The sequence below is a fragment of the Molossus molossus genome, unplaced genomic scaffold, assembly GCF_014108415.1.
Source record: "Molossus molossus isolate mMolMol1 unplaced genomic scaffold, mMolMol1.p scaffold_m16_p_10, whole genome shotgun sequence".
Taxonomy (NCBI): domain Eukaryota; kingdom Metazoa; phylum Chordata; class Mammalia; order Chiroptera; family Molossidae; genus Molossus; species Molossus molossus.
Genome location: NW_023425345.1, coordinates 64,115,434 through 64,129,571, shown reverse-complemented (window position 1 = coordinate 64,129,571; position 14,138 = coordinate 64,115,434). Strand labels below are relative to the sequence as shown.

The window sequence follows — 14,138 nt, the reverse complement described above, 5'->3', positions numbered from 1 at the left end:
CTTGCAGAAACACGTTCTCGTTTCAGCCACCAAGTGACTGACCATGTGTACAGGGGTTTAAATCAAAGATATGTACAGAGTATTAAACATGTACCGAGGGAAAAGTTAACTTGAATACAAGGTCAAAATCAGCAACCAGGACTACAATCCAGTGTTGAGATCAGATACATGCTTCAAGGACAATTCCTTTTCCAAGGCTTGTTCCAGTTTCACAAGGCCAGCATGAGGTGTATACACTTGCCAGGACAAACTCAGACTTGATCAACTCTGCAGCAACACTGCGCATCTGCTTGTGGTCCATTTAGAAGCATTTGCGTTGGACAACGGAGGGGCCCGACTCGTCGTACTCCTGCTTGTTGACCCACATCTGCTGGAAGGTGGACAGTAATGCCAGGATGGAGCCCCCGATCCACACTGAGTACTTGCGCTCTGGTGGGGCAATGATCTTGATCTTCATCCTGCTGGGGGCCGAGGCCTTGATCTCCTTCTTGCATCCTGTCTGTGATGCCTGGGTAAATGGTGGTGCTCCCAGACAGCACGGTGTTGTCATACCGGTCCTTCCAGATGTCAACGTCACACTTCATGATGGAGTTGAATGTGGACTTGTGGATGCCAGAGGACTCCATACCCAGGAAGGAGGGCTGGAAGAGAGCCTCTGGACACCAGAACCACTCGTTGCCAACGGTGATCACTTGCCCATCAGGCAGCTTGTAACTCTTCTGCAGGTAGGACAACGCAGCAGTGGCCATCTCCTGCTCGAAGTCTAGTGCGATATAGCAGAATTTCTACTTAATGTCAAGCACGATTTCCTTCTCAGCAGTGGTGGTGAAGCTGTAGCCACGCTCCATGAGGATCTTCATGAGGTCGTCGTCAGGTCCCGGCCAGCCAGTCAAGGCGCAGGACGGCGTGGGGGAGGCCATAGCCCTAGTAGATGGGCACAGTGTGGATAACCCCATCCCCAGAGTCCATAACAATACCAGTGGTGCACTGGAGGCATACAAGGACAGCATGACCTGGAAGGCCACATACATGGCAGGGGTGTGAAGGTCTAGAACATGATCTGAGTATTCTTCTCAGGGGGGCCTCGGGGACTACACGCAGCTAGTTGTAGAAGGTGTGGTGCCAGATCTTCTCCATGTCGTCCCAGTTGGTGATGCTACTGTGCTCGATGAAGTATCATCGTCAGGATGCCATGCTTGCTCTGGGTCTCATCGCTCACGTAGCTGTCCTTCTGCCCCATGCCCACCATGATGCCCCGGTGCCAGGGGTGCCCAACAATGGAGAGGAACACAGCCCCGGGGGCGCCATCCCCAGCAAAGCCAGCTTTGCACATGCCAGAGCCATTGTCGATGATGAGCGAGGTGATCTCCTCTTCCATAGTGACCTAGAGGGCTACAGTGGCGGGGCACGGAGGAGCAGAAAGCAGACCAGCGAGAGGACCAGGAGGGTGGGCCAGCTGCGGAAACTGAGATCCTAACCAAGACATTTTAAATAGTTTTCTTCTCTTCACTGTTGGCCAGTTACTCTTTGTGTTTTGTTTGCTTTTTGCAAATGTCTCCATTTATGAAGCCATTACAAATGTGTAACATTTAGGGGGATTCTTGTCTCCTCTTAGCTAGTATCATAAAGAACAGCAGGAAATGGGCTGCCTCACAGCTTGGGTAAATATAAGCACATGCAGGCAGACGGGTGAAGTAGACACAATTTTTCAGGCCAAATACACTTAAATATAATTTCTCTCCCCGGGCTAACATGGCATTTTGACATGCTTTTTTAGGTATTAAGAACATGACAAGCCACTGAAGAATTTAGATAGAGACAGTTAGAAGGGGAAAGGGATCCTAGTAAAAAAAAAGAAAAAAAAGGTTGTGGTTCTGAGGTCTACTGAAAAGCAGGAAGGAAATGTATATGCACATTAGTGATGTTAAAGGCATCTTTAAAAAGGCAAAGGGATGTAATTTAAAAAGAAAAAAAAAATGGGCAGAATCAGCTAGAGAAGGGCACTGAGAGATAAATGCCCTTGGAAGGCTGTTTATGCCACTGTTAAATTTTTATAAACCTTAACCAATTTTTATCAGAATCAAACTGAGTAATTATTTTCTCAAATATATTCACCTGAAGGCAAAATAACCTACTCCCCATGACATATGACATACTCCTGGGTAGGATTCTTTCTTTTTTATCTGGGTCAAGCATCTGACAGGATTGTTCTTTGATAGTTCTCCCCCTATTTAAACCATCCTTCATTACTTCACTCCATTACTATAGCAGTATAGCAGGGTAGAGAGACCATGAGCCCTTGGGAAAGAGAGACCTGGGCTCCCGTCTTGGCCCTAACTCAGATTGACATGATAGCCTCATATTTTTTATTTAGACTCCCTTAATCTGTTTCCTAACCTGAAAACTGTGATAAAAATACCCAACTCAGAGAAATTTTTTAATGGATCATATAAGTTCCTAGTATATAGTATATGCTTAATTACTATACTTCTTTTCTGGATTTTGGGAGGAATTAATAGTTTTGAATCCATCTTCCATATTTTCTTTATATAATGTAAATATCTGAAAGGGAGGTCCTCACTTTCTCAGCCTTTTATGTATAAAGACACGTAATGTAAAAGGTATAGGATTTTGCCACAGAATGCTTATGAAGGTATGAACCAAAAATGATGTCATTTATAACTAAGCTGAAAGATAAAGAAAGACAGATTGCAAAAGAAAATATACAAATAATCACTCAACAAAAGGAGGGACTGTTAGAAATTAAGAGATTTAAGAGGCATAATAGTTCAATGTAATGTTTAAACTTGTTCAAATGATGAACTGAACAAACCAACAGTAAAAAGCCATCTTTGATACAGAAATTTTAAATATGAACTGGTGTTATATTTTGTTAAAGAATCTTTTTTAATTTCGTTGGGTATTGTGGCTACATTTTTTTAAGTGGTCTTGTCTGTGGGAAATGTATACAGAAATATTTTTAGGATTTTCCTTAAACTACTTCAACTGGGGTGTGGGGGAAGGAAAGAAATAAGAGTAACAAAAGTTAGGAGACATGTTGAAACTGGGCGATGTGTACATGGAGGTTCATTAAAATTCTTCTATGTACATTTGAAACTTTCCACTATAAAAAGTTCTTTTAAAAAAATTAAGGCCAGTATTTACAGAATGGATGGGAGGAGAGACAAAAGTAAAAGTACATAAACCAACCGAATGATGGAAATGAAGAAGCAGTCATATTTTAATGATTTTGCAAGTAGAATCAAGAGGATTTGGTAAAAAATTTGACATGTGGAGTAAGGTCAAGGGAAGTGTTAGATTTCTGTTTGAAAGAGCTGGTACCATTTACTGAGATGAGAATTCCTGGAGGACGAGCAGGTTTGGGGGAGTCAATCAAGGAAAGCTTTCCAGGAGGCAGTTGGCTCTAAGCATCTGGAGCTCAGCAGAGAAGTCTAAACTGCAGATATAGATCGGTGGGCCGTTGGCCTTAGATGGCATATAAAGCCAGGGGAAGGACTAGAATTGCCCAAAAGAAAGTATACAACAAGAAAAGGGCCCAGGATCAAGCTCTGAGGGACTCCAACCTATAAGGGTCAGGAGGAAAAAGAGATAGCTCAAAAATGGTAGGAAAAAGCAGCCAGAGAGAAAAGAAGAAAACCACAATAAGGTGCTGTGGAAACTGAAGAAACCGTGTTATAAATGCTGAAATAATACTTTTTAGTATCAATGGATTAAAATAGTCTTTTTTTTCAAGCCTCCCTAATAATCAAGTCATGGTTTAAGATACCCATGCTATAAACTATATAGCATTGTTTCCATTGCATAAATCTTTTCAAGTTACAAGTTACTTTAGAACATAACCAAACTTTGAGGACTGTCATAAGCAAAGCAAAAGGAAAGTTTAACAAACATTTGTTGAATGCTTACTATGTTTGCACAAAGTTTTATTGAGCCAGAGGATGTAATAGGAACCAACGTTTATTGAGAACCTTTTAGATGACGATAGCTAACTTTTATAGAGTGTTGACTTTGTGGTGGGAAGTATTCTATTTGCATCGTTAACTCCTTTAATCCTCACAATAATCCCATAATGTAGGTTATATTATTGCATTCATTTTACAAATGAGGAAACAGAGGGGCCAGAAGTAAATTCCCTAAGATAAATGGAGCCTGTATTTGAACACTTGCAATCTGGTTCCAGAGCCAACCCACTTAATAGCTACTCTGATTACTTCCATTTTTCTATCTGGTCTCTCTTTCTCTCTCTCTCTCTTTTTTTAATGTAAAGCCCTACACTATAGATATTATGTACATTTATTTTGAAGATTACTAAAAAGAAATTTGGAAAGGTTAAAAAACTGCCAGAATTCACAAATCCACTGTAATCAACTTGGAGAATCTAATCAAGATTAGCAAGACACCAACCCCCGCAACCTACATTTTATTTCTAATATGCCAGGCAGTATGATAGGTACAAAGAAGTGTAAGATATGGTTTTTGTTCTCAAGGATCTCAGGATAGAAGGAAGACAAAGACAGTTGAAGTAAGACAAGTTTGATAAGTACCAACTGAGTGGTAAAAACAATTATTATTAGGGAAATTTTGAGAAGCAAGAAACCAGTGGGTCTTGAACAAATTACTAAGATTTAAATAAATACAAAAGGAAATGGGGCTGAAAAGAAGGCAGACAGATTAAGGTATAAATTTCAACTCGGCCCACATATTTATATATGGTCATGGTCATTCAGCCTTTTTAAGTTTTAGCGTTCTCATTAAAACTTATCTCTTGGAATTTGGTAATTATTATTGAGGTATGTGATTCACATATAGGACTTGGAACAGGTAACTGAGACTAGAAGCTAAATACTATCCTAATGATAATGATACCAAAACTGGAGAATCTTAGACAATGTTATATTGGCTGTTTGATTTAGGGACAGGCCAGATTCTGAAAGTACTTTTATGAGGTTTTTGAAGATTTTCTTAATTTAAATTTCCTTTGAAAATTTCATAACAAGGGGTATTGTCGTTAAGTTGGTTCTTCCAATGGTTTTCTGCTTTAATACTCATTTCCATGATGGATCTGGAAACATCATTTTCATTTGTATGGTTTTTCTCAGAAACAGCTTAAGAAAGGGGGAAGTTTTGTTGTTTTTTTTAATCCTCACCGGAGGACATTTTTCCATCTTCTGTTCAGACAGAGTGTGTGTGTATGTGTGTGTGTGGGGGGAAACATTGATGTGAAAGGGACACATAGAGTGGCTGCCACCCGCACGACCAACCAGGGCCGGGGACAAACTGCAACCGAGATACGTGCCCTCAGCGGGAACTGAACCTGGGTCTCTCTGGACCGCAGGTCAACACTGTAACCGCTGAGCCAAACCAGCCAGGGCGAAAGGGGGAAGTTTTACGTATAATCTGTTCCTTACATCACAGACATTAGCAATGACAAAATTATAGAACTGCTAGATTTATTTAATGTGTTGTAGGTAGGTTTGGTGACTAAGCCTACAACTGCTGAAATAGTACAGACAGAATTTGAAATATATCTTGAGACAAGTAAGCAATTACAGTGTAAAATATACCACGTTGCCTCATTTTCCTTATATATAAGTACTTGGTTTCCCCAAGACAAAAATTTTAAAGGAACACAAACTACCCTAGGAGAGTATGAGTTCTGAGCTGTTTCCCTATAATAGCAATGGTCTACTATATCCTTACCTGGTCTTTCAAATGCTTAAATGCTAGAATTTATAAAATACCTGCATAGTTTGAACACAGACGTTGACCAAGAATGTATCTCACTGGTGATTTAAGCCATGGTTTTTCCTTTTTTGTATGAACAAACAGCCTTCCTATCCTTTTCAATTTCCAATTCCAGCTATGTAGGGTGCTGTAAAAGAATCAAACTATATTTATATACTATATATACACACATACATGCATATATCATAATGATAAATATAGATAATGTATATGTATACATATACATGCATACACACATTTGCATGCACACACACACAGTGAAAGGAAAACCAGTAAGCAAGTGCCTTGAAAGGATCAATTTTCAATATTGTGTTGTGAATGAAATAATATAATACTTAAGGTTAATGACTATCAATGTTATTGATAACCATGTTAATTAAGAGCTAAACAGCATGACTCTTATTAATGCTAATAATCATTAATTATTAATTTGGAAAAGTACAAATTCGAAGTTTTTAAAGATGATTTTGGATTTGCAATAAGACCTTCACTTACATGGACTTTTGAAATGAAACTAATGAGGTATAGATGTTATTTGAAATAAAACGGTTAAGGAGGCAAATAACATGAAAAATCAGAAACACTGTATCAGGTTAAATACATCAAGAGTTATGGGTAAGCACACTATTAATTCACTTTCCATAAAAGGGGAAAAACTAATGTTGAGCTTCTTCTAGTCCCAGGGGCTAAGACATGGCTGTCTTCTATATTTTCTCTTAAAACAGTTCTGTAAGGCAGAGGTTATCATCCCCATGTTATAGATCAGAAAACTAAGTCTCAACATGGTTAAGGAATTTGCTCAAGAACACACAGCTAATATGTGGTGGAGCTGAACACCCACTCTAGTGTTCTCCATTATTTCACAGTACCTTAGAAAGAGAAAACTCAACTAACACAGTTTGAATGCCTATAATGTGAAAAGCACCAGCCCAAATATGAGAAATATACATCCTAACCTTATAGATTTTATTTTCTAGTACAGGCAGGACAGCTACATAATTTGAAGGATCCAGTACAAAATGACTCTTGTTCAAAAATCATTAAAAATTTCAAGATGGTGACATCAGAACATTAAACTGATCATGGAGCCTTTCTAAGCACAGAGCCCTGTCACATGCCCATGAAGCTAGCTAGCCCTGAGCATAGGAGGGCAAACAATGGCCCACTGCCTGTTTTTGTTCAGCCATGAGCTAAGAATAGTTTTCACATTTTAAAATAGTTAAAATAAAATAAAAATAATAAAAAGAAGAATATTTGTGACTTGTGAAAATTATATAAAATTAAAATTTTAGTGTTCATAAATGAAGTTTTATTACAATACAGCTACTTTCATTCTTTATGTATCCTATGGCTGCTTTTGCACAAGAAAGGCAGAGTTGAGTATTTGCAACAAAGACCATCTGGCTGGCCCACAAAGCCTTAAAAATTTACTATCCGGCTCTTTACAGGAAAAGTTTGTAAATCCCTGTTCAGGCAGAAAGGTAGAAAACAAGTAACAAAAGAAAGGTGCACAAAAGTGCTACAGGGATTCAAAAGAGAAGACACCACATTAGATTGGAAATATTGGAAAAGATGCTGTTTCTTGGAGAAAGTAAAGTGACTTTGAATAATGGGCAGGGGTGGGAAGAGGTATTCCAGGCCGAGGAAATTACATCTACACACCAGAGAAGAGGGAAAACACTATATATTTGGGCAAGATGAAAAGTCCACTCTGACTGTAAGACATTTTTAAGTGAAAGGGAAAAGTAAGACACAAGAATTTTAACTTCATTGTGGTAGGGCAGGAAGTAACTGAAGGCTCTTTGAGGAAGAGGGTGACTTGCTCAGTAAGCTTTAAGATAATTCATCTGGCAACAGTGTGTAGAATGGATCACAGCAGGAACAGACCAGAGACCAGACCAGAGACCTTAAGGCAAGGTAGGAAGGTGTGGCTTAAGTCTAGGAGTTGGAAAGTAGTGCCAATCTAAACAAGTGTGCTTTTAGTAGAAATGAATTACTATCTAACAGATGGGCCAACTGACTGATGGTTTGAGAAAAGGTGGAGAACAGTGTCAAGCTGGAAGACTAGATAATTTCAAAAATGGTGATACAATTAACAAAAGAGAGGAGAGGAAACTGATTTGGTGACAAAAATGATTAGTTCAGTTTGCACATATGACCAGTTCAAGTTGCCAGTGGAATATCCTGGTGAAGATTTCAAGGAGAAGGAACATGGGGCTCAAACCCAAAGTGATTCAATGCTAAGAAATGCAGATTCTGGCATTCTCCACACTGAGATAATAGCTTAATACAAGTGTAATGATTTCCACTATAACAGAGGGAAACAAATGTATTTTAAATTAAAAACTATTTTACACATTCTCTCAAACTCTAAATAATCTAGCTTCAATCTTCTAAAACTGACTCTTTCTGAAAGAAAAAGAAAATCTATTGCCCGAAGGTCAAAAAGAGTTCAGAAAGAAAAAAAAAACAGCCCTGGCTGGTGTGACTAGGTTGGTTGGGCGTTGTCCCAGGCACCAAAAGGTTGCCGGTTCAATTTCTGCTTGGGGCACATGCCTGAGTTTCCTGCTCTATCCTTGGTGGGGGCCATGCAGGAGGCAGCCTAAAGATTAAAAAGAAAAAAACAATATACCCAGATAATATCTGCTTCCATGAACTAAGAGTGTCAGGCTTTCAGACTTCTCAAAGTTTCATTCAGTAATTAAAAAGTCAGTAAGGTCAAATTTATTTGAAATTCATTCATTCAGAATTTATCATTCCTACAGACTGCTCTGGAATTTGCCTTTAAATTTCCCATTAAAAATGGTTTTCTAAGGAAAAGAAATTATTAAAATATGTAACATTTAATTAACCTAAATTGTAAAACACCTAGAAAGCACTTACAGAATTAGGATAATTATATTTCATTCTTATCGATTCCTTTAACTTAGGTTAGTTTGCAATAAAAAAGACTGAAATTAATGAAAAAGGACTTTTCATTAATCTTCCAAATGTATCTAAATTCATAAAAAAATATTTCAAGAATAATATGGGGTCCAGTTAAACTATGATCTAAGCAAAAGTTAGTTTTCAATGACACCCCCAACCCCTTCTTACCCCTGCACTTTGCTCTCTTTGCTCATCAAAACCTTGTTTCATAAAAAAGCCAATGTCTTGTACTAAGAGTAGTTGTATTTCAGGCTTTTCTCTAAGAAAGCTAAAGTTCCCTTATTAAGTTCCTGCCCTTTTTGGAACAACACATTTTTTGGAACAGAAAGTACTCTGTGTTGCCCAGTAGTCACATCATAAACCTACCTATGGGCAATCCTTTGAAGTGCAGAGTAATGCATTTAAATACGCAATTTATTTTATTCATATAAACAGTGATTTAGGTAAAGTACACAGTTGTTTGGGATCATAGATTTGTTAACCGAGTTTAGCAAAGTAATTTGGAAAGAGTTCACCCAGATGAAGACACCGGTGGTAAAACACTTGCTAATTCAAGAGAAGAACCCTTTCAAGGATGAAGAAGGCTGCGCCCGGGCCTAGGCGCCTTCACCCAGCTCTCGGAGTGTAAAACTGCGCGCTCTCCGTTCCTTCCCCAGCCACTCTCCCCAGCACAAAGGAATACGCGAGCACCGACTGTGTGGTGGCCTTGGTGACTGAACTACAGTTTGCATTCAAGACACCTTCTGAGTTTTGGGAGGCTGCTGAGCCCTTCGCACTACTGGAAACCGCCGGCGTCCGGAAGCCGACCAGTGAAGACTCCCCGAGCCTGAGCGCTGAGGCGAGGCTCAAGGGGCGGTGGGTGGCGGGGGAGAAACACCTCGGAGGATACGCCGCGAGGGGGCCGCGCGGGTCCGGCCGGCGCTGCTGCGGCGCGGAAGGCCCCGCCCCCTTGTTCCCTCGCCCCGCCCCGGCCCCGCCCCTTCCCGGGCCCGGACCCGCGCGCCCCTCCCGCGGACGGAAGCGAGAGCGAGGCTGAACGCCTGACGTCAAGGCGACACCGCCAAACCTCGCCCAGAGTCAGGCGTGTAAACCAGCCGGAGCGGCGGCAGCGCAGGACCGCCGTGGCGCCGGGAGCAGCGACCCGGAGGGAGCGCAACGCTTAGGGTGACGCTGGCTACGAGGACCCGGTGACAGCGTGAGAGGTTCGCGGAGTGCGTGCTTGGCCGCTGAGGGGGGCGGCGGCGGCGGCGGCAGCCGAGCCGTGCGGGGCGGGGGCCCAGGCGCCGGTGAGGGGTGCGGCGGGGTGCGCGCGGCGGTCAGGGTCCCCGGCAGCGGTGACCGCAGCCTCTCCGAGCGCGGCAGGTGTGTGAGGGCCCGGCGTCCGGCCGGCGAGCGCGCTGCCTCTCGGGCCGGCGGGGGCGAGCCGTTGCCGCCGCCGCCGCGGGGGAACAGCGCGCTTTGCGGAAGGGGTCAAATGTCTGAAATATGGCGGAGGAAGTGAGAGCCCGAGGACCCCCCCTCCCGCGCCCGCTCCCTCCTGCCCGCGGCCGCCGCAGCCTGTCCTCCAGCCCGTCTTCCCCGCCGGCGCCCTGGACGACTCGTCCCCGCCCCCGAGCCCCCTCGCTGGCCGCCCTGGTTCCCTCCCGGGTGTGGGTGGAAGTTAGAACGGAAACCAGAAAGTTGCCTTTTGCGAAGACCCAGCTTCCCCCAGCCTGGAGCCAGGGCGAGGAGCGTTCGGGGGAAACCACTCCCCGGCGCCCTGCGGGCTCGAGCCTGACAGGGAAAAAGTTTGCCTGAAACGGGCTGCTTTGCTCCATTTGTTGCGGGAAGTGGCAGGAGAACGGCAGCGGAGGGAGCCCCACCTAGTCTGGCAGCAACCACCGCGTAGGGAAAAACTGTTAAAGGGCCCTTTCCCTTCGTCAGCAAGAGGAAATCTCTTTCTCTTTCAGCCAGAGAGAAAATCCAGGAAGTTTGTCCTCTTTTTCGCCATCTCGATGTGTCTAATCCTAAAGCTGACTGTCAGCGCCTTGAATTTTGTTTAAAATTCCCCCCAGGGAAACGGACCATCTTAATTTTTCTTCTGAAAAAACGGATGCGTTTCCGAGAAAAGATCATCCTTGCTAGTTTAAGCAGATGATTTGCTTTCCCTTCGCCTGCCCCTTTCCCATCCTCTGTATTAGTTTGGAAAAACATTTTTGCCCTGCTTCTGCTGTTTCTTACGAACATAAAGCAGTTCTGTTTTACAGTAACGGGAAATCACATTTTTAACGGGGTAGAAAGTTTACACTAAATGGAGGTTGCGTTTAATATTTTTAAATAACTCAGTCTAATTGGATTTTTGTTTCTCTAGTAGCATTAATATATATCGAGTGTTATACTTTTACGCTTCTTGTAAGTTTATTTTTAACCCTCATTTTTGTAATTAAAATGCTATTTGGACATGTTCAACAGAATCTTATTTTAGCAAGAAGTAACATAAAAAGGGAAGCCGTTCATTTAACTTTAAGCACATATTACTCCCAAAATCTGACTCTTGAATAGTATTTGAGTCATGATGGAGTCATGGGACTTTTTAAGGCCCGGAAAGAACTGTTGAGATCATCCAGTCCCACCCTCTCGTTTTATGGAGGAGGAAACTGAGGCCTAGGAAAGATAAGATAACTAGTTAGTGGTCCTGCTGACTTTTGGGACAGTAGTCTATACATAGTAGGTAATCTAGAGGAAGAAATAAGACATTTTTCATTTTTACAGAGGGTAGTATTCCCATCATAGCCAAGAAAAAGTGGGTGCCTTAGTCATAGTGTGCAAAAAACCACTTGGATTATTTTTATTTTTTTGTTAATCCTCACCTGAGGATATTTTTTTTTTCCATTGATTTTAGATAGCGTGAAAGAGGGAGGGAGAGAGAGAGAGAAACATCAATGTGAGAGAGACACATCAATTGATTGCCTCCCACAAGACCCGCACTAAGGCTGGACCAAACCCAAAACCCCAACCGAGGTACATGCCCTTGACCAGAATCCAACCTGCAACTCTTTGGTCTGCAGGCTGATGCTCTAACCAGTGAACCAAACCGGCTAGGGCCACTTAAGGTTATTTTATTCCCAGGATTTAAGAGAGGACACTGCTACTCAGGAGATTAAATAAATTTAAGAACACAGACCCCTGAATGATAGTTTTATTTGAACTCATCCATGTTTTTAAATCTCTGCACTACACAGTATTTTCACCTGCATTTTCTTGTTTGGCATTCACAGTTAATTGTGAGGCTGCCTTATCTGGGGAATCCCCAAAGTAAATCTTGGAAATACATATAGCCAGTTTGTTTTTAACATTCCAGGTATTAGAATACAACTGAAGGGCCCAATAATAAATTGCCATAATTTTTAAATGTAGTGTGGGGCATGAAAAGGAATGCTCGTCTTTTTCTCTCCCCCTCAACCTACAAAAGTGGTCTCTTTTCATGTCTATGACACACATCACTTTCTATGTTCTGTTATCTTTATATGTATTTTTGTTATATATTTCACTAAATTGTAAACTCCAAGGACAGGATGTGTTCTGTATATGCCTCAAAGTACTGGCATGATACCTTGCACTTAGACAATACCAGGTTGTTAAATGTAAGTACCATGAGGGTAGGGACTTTTTTCCTTTCCTTCTCCACTGTATTAGTTCCTAGAACCTTGCCTGTGCACATAGTAAGTGTTTAGCATTTAGATTTAGGGATTAACTGTAGTGACCATTTCAAGAGAGGATATTTGAAAGAGAACCTTGTATTCCTTCAAAAAGAAACATTTCCACAATGACTTTGGAATCATTAACATTACAGATTGATTTCCATTTTATCTTCAAAACAATTCTTCACTATAGAATTTCAGTATTTTCTCTTAGTTATATAAAGGAAGGGTGAGCCCTCATGGTAAGGAACTGTCTTGTAAGGAGGGCCTACCCCAGTGTAATAAAGAATTGATCATAAAAAACCTTGATCTGTGTACATAAGCATCTTATCGAATGTGTCGTCCAATTTAATTCAAAATTGGTAGGGCTATGCATTGATTGATAACATGGTAACTGTACATTTTTAAATATAAAGTCTTAAGATTTGAATGAGAAACTGCTCATGTTCAGTTTTCTTTGTAGTTGTAGGTACTTGATAAATATCTGTAAAGGGATTAAAATTAATCGGTGGAACTGGATCTGATACAAAGAGAATTTGGCTGATTTTACAAAGGTATCATTTTGTTTTTTTCCCAAAGTGTAGTTTAAATAGACAAATGTATTACTGAATATCAAGATCTTACTGATATACACATATCATTTTCCTAAAGACTTAAAGTTTTCCTGTGTGTGTATTAATAAGAGGGTGGGTATTAGTCTGTAGTGTCTAGATTTAACTGGCACCAGAAATAGTTTAGTATTTATGAACTAAATATTCAACTGTTTTTTCTGTTACGACAATGATGTCACAAGTTCAGTCTAGAAAAACTTAATAAAAATTGATCTTCCTTAAACTTTGTAAGACTGTATAAACTTGTGACTAAATAAAGCCTTGATTTTTTTTTTTTTCCCCCGCCTTATACTATCATTTTTGAGGACTCTGTGTTTAGTCTTAGATATTAGGCTAAACTTTTACTGTTTACCTTTTCAAATTGAATTTCTTTTAAAAATTAAGAAACAGACATTTTGGCTGATGCAATGATTCATTGTAACATTGGACAAGTTTTCCAATAAACAGGAGTACTGTACCATGGTTTACCCTTGTGGTGAAAGCCTGATGTTTTTTGGTGTCTTAGATGTTTTGCAGTAGTATTGAAAGATACTAATTACCTTTTGAGGACTTAAGTCTTTTAATTTATTAGTTCTCTGAAAATCTCTTGAGTGCAACATAGGATGAATTTATACATTTGCAAGTAAAGACTGGCTTGATATATATACAGGGTGGGGCAAAAATAGATTTATAGTTGAGAGTACGAAAACAGTTTATTTTTGTACTATTGCTTATTACTGTATTATATTTTCCATACAAACAACTGTAAACCTACTTTTGCCCCACCCTGTATATAATCTGTTGTACTTCATTGAACCTAGTTGAGCACTGAATTATAAAACCAATCCCTTCAGTCATAGATTTCTATTTTAAAGAAGAAAGGTTATGAGGAATTTTTGTGCTGCCTTTAAAAAATTGAAATCAGCCCTGGCCAGTTTGGCTCAGCGGTTAGAGCGTCGGCCTGCGGTCCTGAGAGACCCGGGTTCGGTTCCCGCTAAGGGCGCGAACCTCGGTTGTAGTTTGTCCCCGGCCCTGGTCGGTTGTGCGGGTGGCAGCCACTCGATGTGTTCCTTTCACATCCATGTTTCTCTCTCTCTCTCTCTTTTCCTCTCTCTCTCTCCCACTCTACCTGAACAAAAAATGGAAAAATGTCCTCGGGTGAGGAAAAAAAAAA

General features: G+C 41.0%; 1 protein-coding gene and 1 pseudogene across 1 annotated transcript in view; one reads left to right on the top strand and one right to left on the bottom strand.

The window, feature by feature from the left end:
- Positions 1–301: 301 nt before the first annotated feature.
- Positions 302–1,378, bottom strand: LOC118623514 (annotated as a pseudogene).
- Positions 1,379–9,761: 8,383 nt separating this feature from the next.
- Positions 9,762–14,138, top strand: part of RAP1B (RAP1B, member of RAS oncogene family) — a 43,226-nt gene continuing 38,849 nt past the window's right edge. Inside the window, exon 1 of the mRNA XM_036253207.1 lies at positions 9,762–9,896. The gene's annotated coding sequence lies outside the window, so the exon portion shown is untranslated. The remainder of the gene's footprint in view (positions 9,897–14,138) is intronic.